General features: G+C 39.7%; 1 protein-coding gene across 7 annotated transcripts in view; it reads right to left on the bottom strand.

Annotated features, from left to right (window-relative positions):
• PIP5K1B (phosphatidylinositol-4-phosphate 5-kinase type 1 beta) overlaps positions 1–18369 on the bottom strand; it is a 166646-nt gene that overhangs the window by 113687 nt on the left and 34590 nt on the right. For 2 of the 7 annotated variants that reach the window (XM_048851736.2, XM_048851730.2), the window contains exons 2-3: positions 18067–18176; positions 15836–15986 (exon numbers count right to left, since the gene is read on the bottom strand). The exons of 3 other annotated variants lie outside the window; for them this stretch is intronic. The gene's annotated coding sequence lies outside the window, so the exon portion shown is untranslated. The remainder of the gene's footprint in view (positions 1–15835; positions 15987–18066; positions 18177–18369) is intronic. 2 more of the 7 variants (XM_048851732.2, XM_048851731.2) reach the window with 2 other exon arrangements.

Genomic DNA, 18369 nt, shown 5'->3' on the forward strand with positions numbered 1-18369 from the left:
ATGCTTTAACTTTTTGAATCTCAGTATCTAGTCATTAAATAATTGTCTGACCTCATCCATAATTTCCCACAACTGTGAAAATTTAAATAGATACAATTTAAAAAAGCAATATCTGACAAAATTATATTTAAAAAAACCATAAAAATTGAGTTCTGCCAAGCTTAATTATAGAATAAGTCCTGCTTGCTTTCCTCACATGAGTAGTCCCATTGACTTCAAGAAGAATTACTTTCTTGAATAATTAAGGTACATGGGTGCCATTTGGTACCTCTGTGGAAATGTTCCTCTCTCCAATTTTGTGCTCTCTCTCTCTCTCTGTTGGTGAAGTTATACCCGTAAGATGGTAGTTCAATTTTTTTCTCCACCCTCCCATAAACACATTTGACTTTGCTCTTGCAATCAGTGTAAACTTCTCCCTATACATATCTACACACTTAAAAGTAGATCTTTTAATTCACCTAAAGTGAAAGTAATTTTTCCTGGAAGAAAAGCGTATCCTTAACTTTTTAAAGACGTTTTCATACAGCAGCAAACTTTTCCACTTGAAATGACTAAAGAACTGCCTCACCCACAGATCAAATATGGCTTGTGTCAAATCTACATATCTGGAAAATTAGTTTCTCTATTAAGAGCTTAAAAAAACGTATTACTCAAATCCTCTGAGAAGGATGAACCTCTTAATATCACACACCAGCATTTTATCATGCATCACAAGTTTCATTTTGCCCTTTAAGTCTTCATAAGCAACTAATATCTTCATTATTAATAGGTTATTATTACATTTCTCTAGAAAAATGCTACCATGGTTTCCAATTTCACCAGAAAGACAGCCTAACTGCTACTGGTAACTTTGAGATGGAAGCTTTGACAAAAGCTCCTCAAAACACAAACAAACTAAAGCAAGATCCTATGCTACTCCCTACATTAACCTGAGATAGGATCAGACCAACTCAAAGAAAGTCAAACATCAATACAGCATAGGAATTTCCTCCCAATAAAATGTTAGCTGAAAACATTCATGTCGGATGTGGAAGAAAAGCCTGTTTGTGCCCAATATAGCCAGATAAATTATTCAAGAACATTTCATCCATGTGAAAAATATGCCCCTGTAATGTTGCCATGGTTAGGAAGACAGATGGTGATTTCCTGACTACAGTAACAATTGAACATGTAACTTAAATTTCTATGAAGAAAGTAGAACTCGCCCATTTGTGCTAGTTTCTTCTATTTTCTAAATATGGTTGGCCCAGATAGAACCATTACTATTCCTGGTCCCAGGCTTGTGGGGAGCCATGCACCCTCAACTCCTTTGAGTTTAATGGGAATTTATAGTGCTCAGCATCTTGAAGAATCAGGTCCCTATTAGCTGTAAAGAATATGATAAGGATGTTTTGCATAACAAATTAGTTCAGTAAATTAACCTAATCTCTTTATTCTTTAGAGACCTGTGGTGCCATTTTGGTACTGAAGTGCTTTGCAAAATGCATATTTTACTGTAATTGTTTCATTTCTACAAAAATACATAGCACTTTTATAGTGCAGGGACATTATATCCCCAAAGTGTTTGGAATGTATTCACAGGCTACACTACACCTCTGATTTTTAAAGTCCTCTACTACCCTCTCATTTGAAACAGAAGGAAGTTCCTGGAGAACTACAGTATTTGATCTTAGCATGGGCCAGGCAGTTCTAGGTACAAGCAACTCACTGAGATTAAAGGAGTTTTCGGAAACTTTTAAGACCCAGAATTACTTCACCATTCAATCGAAGACCAGGCTATTTATAAATGTCTTCATTGTGGCTCCTCAGGCCCAGTCCCACTTGAGGGCATGGGGGAAGGCATGTTATTCCCCAAGAGTAATTTTAGGAAGCATTTTTCCAGATTTCTGCAGACTACCGTCTCTGGCTTTGGGTCCCCCAGCCCCGAATCCAAAATTGAAGGAAGAGGTTCAGCTCTGGGTTCAAAGTTTCAGTTCAGGCACATCTATTATTAATATTTGTTTAACATTTGTTTGAAATTCGGATTAAAAAAATTGTGATTTTTTAAAACAAGTTATTCTTTTAAATGAAAAAAATCATTTTTATTGCAACCATTTGTGTTTTATGATTTACTTCACATCACTGGAAAGCTTAGTCTCCTACACAGTCTAATGTACAAAACTCAAGTTGCAATTCCAGTGACCTCAGAGATAATAGCACTCCGCACTTTTCCCCGGAAATTACACTGGCTAATTTCTGTCAGACTCCTCCACTGAGGCAAAAAAATAATAAAATAAAAAAAAATATCCAGTCATGTTGTAACGGTCCCTTTTAAGGGACATCTGCACAGCAAACAGCACCCTGAGCCAGCAAGTCTCAGAGACAGGGTCTACAGACTCAGGTTTGTGCTATGGCAAATAAAAATAACTGTGTTGACATTTGGGCTGTGGCTGGAACACAGGCTCTGAAGTCCAGGGCCCAAGATCCCAAGCCCAAATATCTACACCGCTACTTTTCGCACCACAGTGCAAGCTTGGGTTCGTACACCTGAGGTCTTCTGTGTAGATATTCCCTAGGCAGCTGGAGGGTTGAGGACAACACTGATACAATAATCACCACGTGTTTATTAGAAATAGGAGTCAAATAGTAAGGGGATAGAGGGAATGTGGGCTTCCCAGAGTTTATGAGCCATTGGTATGCAAGTGTGTGTTCAGGAAAAGCTCCAATGCTGTTAATTTTAATCTACCATAAAACTGAAGCAGAAATTTGTGTTTTTATTTAGTGAATGTGATGAATGGCGAGAATGTCTATTCTTCATTAATATTCTGTGAGACTGTTTCCCTGTTCAGTTTTGTACTACTGCCTGCCTGAATGCATAGAGTATAAAAGTTGTTAAAGAACCAAACAGGAAAGGTAAGAGCCTCTCCGGTACACAGCTTCAAAGGACTTAACACAACAAAGGCTTGGCAATCAGTTGGGTAGAGAACTTGCTTAGCTGACTCCAACCAGGCTATGAGGTTTTACTTTTCTCAAGGCTAAGGCCTTGTCAACACAACAAACCTATATGAACAGAGCATCCAGCATAGACACAGCTTATGACGACAGTAGCTTTTCTGTCAGGACAGTAACACCACCTCCCTGAAAGACATTAGCTCAGCCAACAGAAGCACTTTTGTCAGCATAGCTGTGTCTACACTGGTGGTTTTGTTGGCATAGCTATGTTGGCTAGCCTAGGGGGTTTCTTCCACACCCCCGACTGATATAGCTATGCTAACAAAACTTTGTAGTGTAGACTTGGCCTAAGCCTGGGATCAAAAGGAGACTAAAACCTCAAAAGAGGATAGAAAAGGGTGTGTGTGTGGGGGGGGGAGCGGTGACAGATGAGCTGAAAGAGGCTGGCCAGAATGTGTCAGTGAAACGGCTGACAGTCTGAGACACACCGGGAGCATGCTGCTGCATTATACACTGTTTCTTCCTGCCAGGGATGGAGTTACGTGAAAGACAGGCCCACATGACTACGCCTTTTGTTTTACCCTGTGTTCTACCTGTTTTATACCTTTGAGTAATGAATAAATTACACTTGGTTTTGAAAAGCTGTTTCTGTAGCACTGAAAATGTGTGCTGTCACAGGCCCCTACAGTATAATGCTTACAGGTGCCGAACATCATTGGACTTGCTGAAGTAGTCACGGTTGACACCCAACAGGCTGTAGCCCAGGTCCTGGTCTAAGAGTCTGCAAACTGCAGAACTCCACCGCAGGAGAGGCAGACTTGAGGCCTGCCACTGTGGGGGCAGGGCACTCGGTAAGACCCAAGAAGGGACAGCAGTGCAGCTAGCCTAGTAACCCTGAGGGTACCTACACTCAAATACATACAGCCAAAGCTTAGAACTAAATTATTGTTTATATATGTACTTGAGTTTCTCGGTCTGGCTAATGAAAGAAATCACTATTATTACTTTAGTCCACTTCAGCTCAGATTTAAGTCAACAGCAAAACTCCCACTGACTTCAATGAGAGGGGCCCTATTACAAAAAAAAAATTGGGGGAGGGGGGGTTCTTGCTGGTAGCCTCTCTTAGTACACTCAACTAATAATTAGTTTGCTTTCTTACCATTGCCAAATGTGAAAAAATAAAATATTTCTCAGAATCTTCAGTCCCTTAACTTTCTATGAGAAAAGAGAGAAGAACCTGGTTTCTATTTCATTTATAAATAAAAAGCATGCTATTTAATTGGCATATTCTACATATAAGCAATGTTGCCTCTCAAAGCTATTGCTAGCACTTATTGCTACTAACCAACTTTTGTGGAGGGGGTTGTCAGCTGTTTGCACATGTACATCACCTGACTTTACCCTGATGAGTACCAAATCTAGGAAGAACACATTAAAATGAAAGAGTACCACTATTTTTCATCCATTATGATAATTGTAAGTAAGTGAAGTGAGAGCGGTATCCACTTTTTTAAAATCTAACTGTAAAAACAAAAATAGACATCTGTTTGTATCTTTTTATTTTCAAACACTAGATATCAATGTCCATATAGCATGGTGATTGGTTTCATATAAATGCCACAGACAACTACATACAGACAGAACTAAGTATCATCTCTGAGAAAGAATCTGGAACAGATAACTTTGGGATCTCATGAAACACTGTAGGGGACTGTTTTTTAATAATTTCACCATCATCATACAATGCTTCAGAATTAATCTAGAAATCCTGTTCTCATACTTTTGTGCATTTCAGATAAACTTATTTACTAGCAGAAGCTACTTTGCAATCACTTCTAATCCTTTCATAAATACCTTCCCGCAGGGGGATTCAAGATCCTGAAACTGGCCTGTTGCCTGTCTGGAATAAAACACAAGAATTCACACTAAAAGAATTTAATACTAGTCACAAGACAAACTTAGATTATCGTATTAATCAGCTAGCACTAATAACAAAAGGGTTTCAACATGCAAGATCCGTGCTTCTTATTTCTTGAGTGTGCCATTTGCCAAACCAGCCTGCAAAGATTCTACCAGCAACATTTCAAAGTGAAAACTTCAGCCTTCCTGCTTACCATTATATACTGTATTCATTGGCTCTATTAGAAGGAATTATTTTCATGGTAAGACTGCATGTTACACAAGTGCTTTTAGGTCAGTCACAGTAATTTCAAAGTCACAAACATGTCAGCTTTATAACTCTATGAAACTTCACTTATTGAACTTTGGCAAGAAACATTTTCAACTGTAATATTTTCAGTTCAGTCCTACTTTTAGATATGCTGCCAGTCATTGTGTAGCTTTGTCAAGTCAGTTACTGATTTGATCAGATGATTTTTCAGACCTACATGGCAATACACATCCATTTATCTGGCAGCAAGATGCAGCCTTAGACTTCCAGGTTTCATGTCAAATGTCACTATCTCAAATCAGAATTCTTTGTGCATGGGTGTATGTGGTAACAAAAAAATAAAAATAAAAAGGTTTATGAATAAATGAAAAAGTATCCATATTCATCCATTCATTTGCCAAAGGACCTCTATGTACCCCTTTGCAAACACTTCAGCTCAGTGGAATTCTGCTTCCTTACCTGATAACTCAAAGCTGAGATATATATTTTTTTAATCCCATCAATGTTAAGAACAGCTATTACATAGGGCTACTATTCTCTTATGACAAGTTTTTTCCTTCAAATTTTTCCACCACTTTTCCTTTTGTATACAGAACCCTTCTGACTCTCATTAATTGTATATTTGCTGAATTTTGGCATGGGCAACTGTACATACGGTATGACTGCCCACAGCGTTTTCATTTCTTTGCATCTCTGTTCAGTGATTCAAAGGCTGCCTATTAGAAATGTTGTCAAAGCTTGGGAGGACTAAAATGTAACTAATTCCTGAACTATAAAGGTTATGCTTTTCTCAAAAAAGAAGTAATTAGATCTCCACACTATAAGCCATCACACAGAAGAAAACAAATCAGTGTACTTCTAAATGTCCCTGGGAATGGGAACAGGAAATGAAAGAGACACCTTTGTGTTTTTTTCTTTACAGTTTACACATTACACTAATTTCTGAACTCCCTGAAAGTAGCTCAGTTTCTAATATTAAATGGAGCACTTGCTCTAAATTCAGTGCTTTTTAAAATTAACAGTATTCCCAGAGAGAAATGAAATTTTAACTGCCTTACATAGTTGTTCTTTTCTCTCTCTCCTTTTTATGCTTACTACACTTTGTAAAGCTTAATTTGGCCATGTTCTAATTTAGTGGGCGAAACTCACTAGTGATGTGTAAGCAGGTAGAAGTTATACGAGTTATATGTCAGTAAGCAGATGTAAGTGGGTAAAAAGAAAATTAAATTTGTTTAACTCACACACCCGGGGGCCCAAAGTGGGCAGAAGGGGTAGCAAAACCAACGAACAGAAGGAGGTAAGACAATATACATTAGAGTAGACCACACACACCAAAGCACACAATCTTCTAGCACCTCAGCATATAACTCCTTTTGGCTCTGATCCTGCAGTGAGTTCTGCACGAGTGGACCCCTGTGCAGGGGCCCACTACGGTCAATGGGGCTGTACCTGGACACAATGGTGTATCCACACAGAGCTTACTGTAGGATCAGGGCCTTAGACTCCCTCAGACCTAGATACAATCCCTTACCAATATAACACACCACCTCAGAACTTGGCCCTGTGCATAAATGTATTTATAAGTCTTCAATTTCAATATTTATCTTTCACTAAAACCAATATGGATAAACAGGGATATGCTCACAGAAGCCCCTTGTTCAAGTTCTGTCACAAAATTGAAGAGGTTCACAGTAACTTCTCTGCCTCTGAAGGAAGTGTCCCAACCTTTGGACACTGCTGAATCCTCTCTGCAAGAAATACCTTATCCTTTGGGTCCATAAACATAATTCTGAAGAGCCAATTACGTGTCTTTGGAATGGACCAGCTTCAGGATAAAGCATAAACAAACAGTTCCAGCGAGTGCACTCAATACAGTATCATTGGTTAGAATGTGGCATTGCTAAGCTTATGCTCAAATAAATTTGTTAGTCTCTAAAGTGCCACAAGTACTCCTTTTCTTTTTGCGAATACAGACTAACACAGCTGCTACTCTGAATCCTGGGGAGTGGTTATTAGAAATAGATTTGTTTCAATGAAAAACAATAGGCTTCCCCCAACCCCTGTCCTCCTCTTTGCATCACCTCTGCTCCCTCAAGTGCTTGGGGTCTAACACAAGTTAAGTGGGGATATTTGTGGGAGATCTCTTGTTGAAGTATTAGCAGCATATCACTTGGGTATGGAAGGCAAAGTGTAGAAGGACCACAGGAGTGGGAGGGAGCTGTACAAAGCACTTGAGCCCTTCACACAACAGTGCCCAATAGAACCTGCTTTCACCCTGGTAGGCAATCTGGGCCTCAGTCTTCAGCAGCATGCGGGGGGCTGGGACACTGCACCCCACATTCTTCAGTGACATTAGTAACATAATTATGATGTAGTTTATGCAAGATAAGGCATGTGAGGTGTCATGGGAAAGATTATGGTTTTCTGAATATGATTATCCTATTTGTATACATGTATCTTTTTTGTATCCAAATTTATGAATATTGACAATATATCTTTCACATGTAGCTATTCCTGGGCAACGCCCACTAGGCAAAATGCTCTCAATATAGACTGCTGGCTGGGAAGGGTCCATTCAGGTTAACGAGCCATTAGGAAAAAAACAATAGGCCTTAGTATAAGCTTATCTCCCACCTGGTGAGCCTTCCTGTAAACGCTCCGAACAGCCAGCGGGGGATGGCTGCTGTGACTCTACAGGGACATGTGACCAGGTCACCTGGTGCTGGACTGCATCTTGGGATGTCAGTGTTTTTCCACTGACTGGCATGGAAAACAAGCTTTGAAACAAAGGGTTCCCGACATATGCAGAAGTTAACTTCAAATCTTTTGTAGTTAATAAATTTGTTTTTGCTCTATCATAACTCGGGCAGAAAGCTGTTGCATATTCCTTGCCACATTCAGGGAGGGGGCAAATTTTATGAGCTTACGCTATACAGTTCCCTGTGCAGTGCAAGACGGTGTAATTTTGAGTTTACACTCCAGAAGGGGTGCAGGCCTAAGGAACTGTAAGGTGCCCTAGCTCAGACTAAGGTTCTCATAACAAGGGGTCCATGGCCCCAGGGGATCCACAAGCCTGAAATCCAGAGCCTGAGATCCAGCACCTCCCGCGGGGCTGAAGCCAGGAGCCATGTGGCTGAATCCCTGATCCTCGGCACCCCCTGTGGGGCAAAAGCCCTGAGCCCATGGGCAGAGTTGGCGGGGGGCGTGGGGGGGCACAAGGGTCGTTGCCCTGCCCCAAACTGCAGTGCAAGAACAGGGCAGTCCCAGGGGAGATCCATACTCCCTTCTCTCCCCACTCCTTGCCCAGGTCGGAGGTGGGAAGCTGGGCGGGGGGGAGGGGAAGGGAAGGTGCATGACAACCGCTGCTTTGGCTGGTGTCATGGAGCAGGCAACCACCGAGTTCCCTCATCTCCTGCTGCTGCATGGGCTTGAAGCTGCTCCTCAGCTCCCAGCCCCCTTTGCTGGTAAGAACTGCCTGGGTGGGGAACATGGACTGCAGGGGACCCCTCCCAGCAAACAGCTCCAACTACCCCTCTCCCTGCGCCCTGAGCTACCCTCTCCCTGAACTGTTTTCAAACTTTTTGAGCTGACCTTTGAGTTATAATTTTTGGTTGCCCCCCCACCCCCCACACACACAACCCAGATAGGTAGTTGGTCTGCTAAGGTGAGTCATGAGGTGTCAGTGGCACTCCTTCCCGGACCCCGCTACGAGGAGCTAGCTTGAGCCCTGCCCACCCAAAATAGAAGTCAAACTACATCTATGCCATTAATCATTGTACTGACACCTTTTGGCAGGCCAAAAACAAGCTATTACTTATTTGTACTTATGTTCAAATATACCTTAGAATAAGGTTATGATTGGGTAGAGTCTTTGTGTAAAGGTGGGGTTTGTTTTTAATGAGATATTTAGATTCCATGTAATAGCAGTCAATTTCTCTGCTGTTTCCATTATAAATCTATATTTCTGATCCAAAACACATACATAGATCACACCTTTCTGAATGGGTATTCCAATCTTGATAACCAAAAAAAAAAAATCTACATGTGAATCTTGCTAAATAATTACACGTTGAAAGAGGAATTTAAGAAGTCTCAATACTACTTGGACTGAATGTTGTGCCTGTCTCATTTTGGGGATATGGGATCACAAAGTCAGAAGGGTGCAGCATAGGCAGGCAGGTAGCTAGCTACATGTTGGCAAAGAATTCAAAACCTACAAGCTCATTTGGCAAAATCCATTTAGACCTGAGAGATCAAATCTTATGAGACTAGTTGGCCTTTGAAGTCTCTCCCACATTTGGAAGTAGTTACACAAATTTTTCAGTAATTTTTTCAGGTTTCAGAGTAGCAGCCGTGTTAGTCTGTATCCACAAAAAGAACAGGAGTACTTGTGCCACCTTAGAGACTAATAAATTTATTAGAGCATAAGCTTTCGTGGGCTACAGCCCACTTCATCAGATGCATAGAATGGAACATCTAGCAAGATGATGTAATTAATATATAAACAACACACACATACAAGACAGGAAGAAAAGGAGTACTTGTAGCACCTTAGAGACTAACCAATTTATTTGAGCATGAGCTTTCGTGAGCTACAGCTCACTTCATCAGATGCATACCGTGGAAACTGCAGCAGACTTTATATATACACAGAGAATATGAAACAATACCTCCTCCCACCCCACTGTCCTGCTGGTAATAGCTTATCTAAAGTGATCATCAGGTGGGCCATTTCCAGCACAAATCCAGGTTTTCTCACCCTCCACCCCCCCACACAAATTCACTCTCCTGCTGGTGCTAGCCCATCCAAAGTGACAACTCTTTACATAATCAAGTCGGGCTATTTCCTGCATAAATCCAGGTTTTCTCACATCCCCCCTGGATTTATGCAGGAAATAGCCCGACTTGATTATGTAAAGAGTTGTCACTTTGGATGGGCTAGCACCAGCAGGAGAGTGAATTTGTGTGGGGGGGTGGAGGGTGAGAAAACCTGGATTTGTGCTGGAAATGGCCCACCTGATGATCACTTTAGATAAGCTATTACCAGCAGGACAGTGGGGTGGGAGGAGGTATTGTTTCATATTCTCTGTGTATATATAAAGTCTGCTGCAGTTTCCACGGTATGCATCTGATGAAGTGAGCTGTAGCTCACGAAAGCTCATGCTCAAATAAATTGGTTAGTCTCTAAGGTGCTACAAGTACTCCTTTTCTTTTTGCGAATACAGACTAACACGGCTGTTACTCTGAAACCATACAAGACAGGAACAGGCATTGTTTAAAAGGAAGCAAGGAACAGCAGGAAGATTTTAATCCTTGTATCTGGGAGTCAGCCATTAGTTGTCATACCTCCCAAATTCCACTTTTAATGTCTTGAGTTCAAGAATGCATGTGTTACACTTGAAAACAAGCACTAAAAGTGATGGAAGTCCTGTAACACAAATCACTTCTAAGGAAGGAAGTTACAGCAGACAGGAAAGGAAAGTTATGGAAATATTTCTACACCCAGGACCCAGAGGAGACAATGGAGTAAAAGGAGAGATTTAGTGTAATCCCTACTGCATTTAATCTATACTTTTATTAAATTTTTTTTAAATTAGATTTTCCATTCAGATGAAATTCTCAGATGTAATAGACACGGACCATTTAATTTTTCTTAAATATATTTGTGGCAAAATTCTTCTCTATAGAACCTATAAAAAAGTGTTATGTTTGCCTAACCATGTGCACAGAAAATTGTGCAATGCCCAGCTTCCCCAAACCAGCAATATTTGAGAAATCCAGCCCCAAGAGTTCTGTTAATTGTCTTCAAAGGGTCATGAGAATAAGGACTCTCTCTTATTCATAATGTTAACAAAGGCTAGAAGTTTATGTTTGATAGGACTGCATTTCTAACTTCAAGAAGCATCCACCACACCAGAGGTTCCTTCAGAAATTATGATTTCACAGAAAGCAGAACAGGAAGGGCCTCTGGAACTAAGAACTAAAGTAAAGCGAAAACCAAACCCAAAACGAGGTGCCAGTATCAACTAAAACAAGATACAGAGTACATTTAAATTTTATGTTTTGGGGGCTTGACAGTTTTCCCAGTGATTTGCCTCTTGCCTTAACACCATGGTATTCACTAACAATACCAGTTCTGGCAGTCTCTTTTGGGGGAGATTTCAGCGGACTCAGCACTAATACACAAGAGAGGGTGTGTCTCTTTGCATGGGTCAGCCACAATGTGGCTGCAGAGCACAGGCATTGCACAGCTCACACCATCAAGCCTCACCAAAGGAAATGAGATGAGTGTGGGGCCATGGCCCTCTCCTTCCCTCCCACAGTGGCCTGAGGAGAGGGTCTGGAATGGGAGGAATGTGCGCTGAAACAGAGGTTGTCTTCTCAGTTTGGCGCACACACACCCCCCCAGAATCCCAGTAGAAATTCTGGCTGAGTCAATAAGAAATCTTTCTGCAACTCCTGCTGCAAAGCAAATCCTTTCACATTCTTTCCCCCCAAAGCCACACAGGTCTACGCCTTGATAGCCCAGCAGAGACCTGAGGTAATATTTATACATTTGACTTGAAAGTATAGCTCACTTATCACAAGGTCTGCAGTAGCGATAATAGAGCTGACAACACGCTGGGCTGTTTCACTTAAAGGTGCTTGCACCAATAATGACAAACTGGGAAATTTCACACCCTTTCAAATTAATTTCCCCCTCAGATCATGGTCTTTTTAAAAAACAAAAGCCATATGCTCATTTCTGGGGCAGTCTGAGTCCTCTCTCTGCTTCAACCCAAAGGAAGGAGGTTGCAGTTTAATTTCAACAAGCCATAAAGTCAATCCCCCCAGAGTTATGATATTTAATCTATCAGGGGGTAGCCGTGTTTGTCTGTATCCACAAAAACAAGGAGTCCCGTGGCACCTTAAAGAAATCTTATGCTCAAATAAATCTGTTAGTCTTTAAGGTGCCACCGGACTCCTTGTTTTTGTGGCTATTTAACCTACAGACTGTAGGTTGAGGAGAATTATGTTTTGAGTTTCTGTGGCTGGTTTTTGTTTCTTTGTTTTTAAAAGGACATGATAACGTTACAGGTTGCCTTTCAAGCAGGGGGTGGGGAAACAAAGATTTTAGATCTATCCAGGAAGGCATTTTAAACTTTAAACCACTTATATTAAACAAAGATTCCAGGAAAATAGACAACGATTGACTGTGTTTGGTGACTTTGTTTATAGTCTTTGCATGCCACAAACTCAAAGAAGGGCACACCTGACAAGCCAGGGATTCTTGGTAAACGGTAAGTCTGTACCAAAAAGTTGCCCTCATTAAGCACTTCCCATGTATTTCAGAAACATGCTTTTCTGGCTAGTTCTCAAATAACTGCTTAATTGGGATTGTTGACCCTGGCCCTACTGCTACAATGTAAAGATTCCAGTTTTTTGCTTTGGTTTACATTGTGTTATTATGCTATTATACTAAGCAGGGTAAGGGGGGGGGAGGCATGAACACTGGTAATTGCCAATGTCAAAAAAACTGAAATAGTATATATATATCATACACTAAATATTTCTGTTAAAGAAAGGCAATAAAACTTTAAATACAAAAACGGTAACAAAACTTTCACCCAGCACCCAAACCTTCCCTCAGTCTGCACAATAATCCCACCCCCTTTTAACTTCACCTGGAGAACAGTGGCAGGATGCACCCCCTCATAGTTAAGAGTTGGAATCTTACATGCCCAGACTAGAAGTCATTCTTTTGGCGACAGACATTTTACCGATCAGAGTTTTATTGGCGCTTAGATGGCCTCTGTTGTCAAGAGATGAGTCCATTCTACACACTATTCTGAGGAGAACTGAGAATAAATGTTTAGGATTAAAGAAGATATATAATCTGTCCACACATCTGAACTATCCAAAGGGGTGAAAACAATTACATTTTTCTACTGATAGATCTCCAGGATAAAATCCTCTCATGACTTTATTCTATCCCAAAGCATACAACTGGGAAAAACCTCACAATTTTTTCTTTAGCACCAGGACTGTAAAATCTTCACACAAGTATATAGCTTCTCTTATTAAATCTGGTTTAAAGAGGTGGCAGACTTTTGACTGCAAATTCAGATCCCAATGGTTTTTCTTGTTAAAAATAGTGTAAAAAGAGAAGGGAACAGCAACAGGTGACAAGAAGTCTTTGGTGAATTGCCAAAACAAAGGAATACATGTCTACTTTTGTTAAATTAGCAAGCTGACTTCCATTCCTAAAAATGCTGGTTGTAACAGTTGAAAAAACTTGTTGAAAGGCAAATTTTCAAGTCAGTTCTGAAAATGCCAGAAAATATTTGAACTCTCAGCTGTTCTCTTATCAAGTCCAACTCTTCTCATTTTTCATCAGTGAATGTTAGGATAATAATATTTCAGAGTTAGCAGCCACCCTGAGTAAAAAAGAGTGGAAAAGTAACCTTATACTGCTGGGTCATGCAGAGAGCTAACATCCACATAACCAGCCCAATTCACCCATTTAAAGCACTTATTATCCTGTAGATATTTCTTACTTGCGGCATATGTAGCTCTCTATTGCTCTTGAGGAACAAGGAGAGACACACGTATGCCACAATTATTATGTCCAAGTTGATGGAATTCATGTTCTGAGGAAACAGAGAATTTACGTTACCTCTTAAAAGTCTTTTCTTGGCCATATTGATAAGATATTAAGACTGAAGTTTTGAACCACACAGCTATAAGGCATATGCAAAGTCAACTCCAAGCTGCCATTCAAATTGTTCACTCAGTCTTGCCCAAATATAACAGATAACATCACTTTCACTTCTTCAGTTTCAATAACTTCCATTCATTTGTATGCCCTGTCAGATCTTTCAGAGACTAAAATAAGTTTTACAAGAACAATCTGAAGATTCCTATTCTGTTTGATGTTTTCTGCCATGTTACTCTAGTCTCGGGAATACAGCACGGCATTTGAATGGCAATAAAATGGCAACCCTGGGGACCAGAGTTTCACCCATTAATTCCCAGATTATTCTTAACACTACTGAACTTCAGCCTGCAAAATCTACTTTTGAATATCAGATAAGCCAGTCTGTGCTTTGCAAGCCTATGTTTCTACACTTTAATTTTAAAAACTGCCAAATCTGTCATCCTTTTTCTCAATGTAGGGTCAAGTCAGAAGGAAGCGATGAGCACCCATAAATACCCACCTACTTCACTGAGAGCTACAGATGCTCTACACCTCTCAGGAATGGGCCAAATATTAATTAGCAACTGCACTGCAAATAGTGGTGACCTACTATTGTATCTGACTCAGATACTGGCATTTTGTTGATTGTGAACATCCCAACAGTCTATTCAGCTATACCATACGCCATTACTTTAGTTATATTATTCTACAAATCATGTATTGCACTTTATTTTAGAATAATCTACCATCGTTTTTTTTTTTTTAAAATGGAGATACATCCAGTATAGTAGGAATAAAGCTGCCTTTAGTGTTTGGGGTTTTAAACTAGTAAATAGTATAAAAGGTACAAAAGTGCTGCATTGTATACACACTCACATATACATTATATGCACACACCTGAAATCATAGTTTAGAGTGCATTACCAAACACCAGACAAACGCTGCTTCTTTGTAATTTTCTACATTTTAAACAAATAAGTACAGTACAAATGCTTTCAGGACCAGAAAAACTTTTCCCAGCAACAGTCCTGGAGCAGTGATCAAAAAGAAAAAAAAAAAAAAAAAAAGGATCCCTCAGAAGATTTATATCATTAGGAAATGTATGTATTAACACTATATGAGGAATTATAGATATTGAATGATATGCTTCCAGTCAGTGATCAAACAAAAGGGAAAAAAACAGGGTTCCCCCCATCCAGACAGGAGGGAAGACAGCTACCTACCTGTCTCCAGTTTAATTAAACAAGGTGTAATCCGAAAGAATGTAATAATTTACATAGGAATCAGCAGGGGGGATGGAAATACCACAGGAAGGGGAAAAAAGGCCACTGAACTTTGGAAGACATAGGTTTAAGTGATACCAAGTACAAGGAAAAAACCAGAAAGGGATACAAACAATAAAACTACACTTATAAGACTAAAACTTAAATTCAGTAAATTACAATCTTTGCCTAAGCAGGTTTCTAACCTATATTCAGTTTCCAGAGACTTCAGTTGAAGGACCCAACATTCTGTGATTTCAAGAGCTCTGGTCTCCTGAATCCCACAAGCGATGGACAACTCAAATATCTTTTTACTCCATCATATCACTCCAAAGTTCATTGTTTTGATTATAAAAATGAGGAGTCTGGTGGCACCTTAAAGACTAACAGATATATTTGGGCATAAACTTTCGTGGGTAAAAAACCCACTTCTTCAGATGCTTCCTGTTGACTTCCCATCCCCATGCTGATTCGTATGAAAACAGGGTGTCCATTGGCTTGATTTTATAATGCTTGATTTACACTGGAGACAAGTAGACAAGTACATTCCCTCCTGTCTGAGGGCAAACCTGTTTCTCCCTGGTTTTGGTCTCCGACTTTGAAGCATATTATCAATGATTATCCATAATTTCATGTAGTGTTAATGCATACATTTCAAAATGCTATCAATCACCAATGCGTTACAGGCTTTCATAAAAGATATTACTCTATTATAAAAGTATCTGGTACACAATTGGTTGATTCAATTGTTTATCATTTGACGTTCACAGTCCCTGTCCTTGTAGACCACCCTACCTTTGAAATGTATCCTCAGATAAAATCTCTCCCCTGCTTGGGCGTAAACATCATGCTGTCTTGCACCTTCATCTTCTCTGCCTGGCAACCAGGCTGGTCAGACATGCAAATACACAATCCTTTGTTTAAGGCCATCTTTGCTTATCCATTGCTTGCCAAACAAATTTTAAGACCATTATTTTAGCACACATTTATAACTTACACATCATACACATATCATGCAAGTTTATTAATGCTCAGTTAGTACTACTTTTCTACTGACAAAAGGTGGCATGTAATATATCATGACAATAGTGTGTTAAATGTGGTTAGTATGTGGGACCTGACAAGAGTTGCTGACAGAGAGTGTTGAACCACCACTGGGCCTTTGTTACAGTAGGGCAGGAGTAATTTGCTTTTGGGGTAAATTCCGATTCTTTTCCTCCTTAGTCTCCATCTCTTTTCTGGAGATATGCACATACTCACTTTACATTGTTTCCACACAGTCATATGCTTGATCAGACTTGGCACAGAACTCCCATGACATCAAAGTGGAGATGAGGAAAGCAGGAGAATATGAGAGCTGTCAAATAGACCTATTGTTCTAATGATCAAATTTCTCATGGTAATTTACAGGATATCTAAGGTTGAAGTGAGGGGCTTATTTGTATACATTCCTTACACACAAAAACCCAAACACACATCCTACAGCAAAAGCGGACCCAAATTATGCAGACCCTAAAAGACTGGTGTGAACAGAGTCACAAGGGGCCACGCTGAGGGTTACTCAATTAGGGCAAACTGCAAAGAATAGGACAAACAATCCACAAAGTTGGATTAAGATTTACCGAGCCAGCACAAAACAGCTTCTACAATACCTTACTGGTTGCACAGAAGCCAAAACACAGTTCCCTTATTGCAAGGCAGACTTGGGCTTCCACCCAGACACCCAAGTTAGATATGATGAAGATTACCGAAAATCTTATTCATTATATAAGAAAGTTCTACCAATCCCAAAGGATCAAACACATTACCTCCCAGGTTAAGGAATATTTCAGATCTTACCCAAATACACACTTACAGTTAATTCTTATTAACTAAACTAAAATTTATTTAAAAAGAAAAGAGTGTACTGGTTAAAAGATCAGTATACATACAGACATGACTACAGTTCTGAGATCAGATTCATGGTAGAGATGGTAAGCTTTGGAATTGCAAAGAGTATTTAGAATTAGTCCATAAATTCAGTTCAATGTTCATATTCAGGGTAATCCAGGTGGGACTGGAGATCTCCGTCTTACAACTTAAACTTCCCCTGCATAAAGCATATCTGAGATAAAAAGGATTAGACCCAAGAGACCTTTATACAGTTCCAGGCCTTCTCTTGACAGCAGAGAGTCCTTAGGTAAACAATAGGCAATCATCAAGACTTTGACGTAGATAGATTTCCTAAGCATCACCGGTAATTAGCTACACGGATTAACATAAGGCAATTGCCTGTTTTCCACCATTTGCAGGTGACTTGCTATATAGTTCAAAGAGAAATCAATATAGTGATATCACTATATTTACAGTTAACATTTAAATGTTAAGATCTCCTTTTGATCTCTGAATTAGCAGATTACAGCATAGACAGGAACTGTTTGATTGCATTGTTAACCGCTAACAATATATATGTAAACACACACAAATTATCTACCAATATGTCCATAAAGGTTGAATTTGGGTCATTTATTCTGCAGGATGCTTAACCCTTTCTGGCTGTGTGTCACAACTGGGCAAGAACACCGAAAGGAAAATAAAAATTAGGCCAAGATTTTCAAAAATGAGAGCCTAAGGTTTGGCTCCTAAATTCATATTTAGGTACCTACAATCATAACCTGTTTTTCAGAAATGCCAAACACCCAGAATCTACCATTCATTTTAATGGGTGCTCAGCATGTCAGGTCACTTACACTTGGGCCCCTAAACATGGATTTAGAAGTCTGACTTCAGGCACCGAAGTTTGAAATTTATGGTCTTAATGTCTAATTTCATGTGAGAGATAACAGATGTGATTGTCCAGGACACTAATTACAAAAGCTCCCTTTTCTGAGGGAAAAGGACGACAGCAGTTAGCAGAAATTCTCTAAGAATCCTATCAGTCTATTTTTAACAGTCTTGACAAACTAGTTTTAGGAAAATGGTAACAAGCTCTTCTGCCACTGTCAGAGTGGAACAGTAAGACTCATTTCACCACTAAAATGCCTTACCTCAGGTCAGTGGTTTTCAGATTCTCCGGTCTGTGGAACAAAGAAGGGTTCACAGCCCTTTCTGGTACATGAACAAGTCCATGGGAGGACTTTATCAAGTGCCCTACAAACTAATGAAGATGGAGAACCATTAGTTCAGATGATCTCTTTACATTTCTCTCTTTTTTTAAAAAGCAGAGAGAGAGAAAAAGTCCCAAAGAGAATAAAACCTCACTAGTTTAAGAAAATTAAATTTTGAACAAATTTTTATTGTCTAAAACATAAAATAAATGGTTAGAAAATAAATGGTTAAATTACATCCGT

Source organism: Caretta caretta, chromosome 5 (assembly GCF_965140235.1).
Source record: "Caretta caretta isolate rCarCar2 chromosome 5, rCarCar1.hap1, whole genome shotgun sequence".
Classification (NCBI taxonomy): domain Eukaryota; kingdom Metazoa; phylum Chordata; order Testudines; family Cheloniidae; genus Caretta; species Caretta caretta.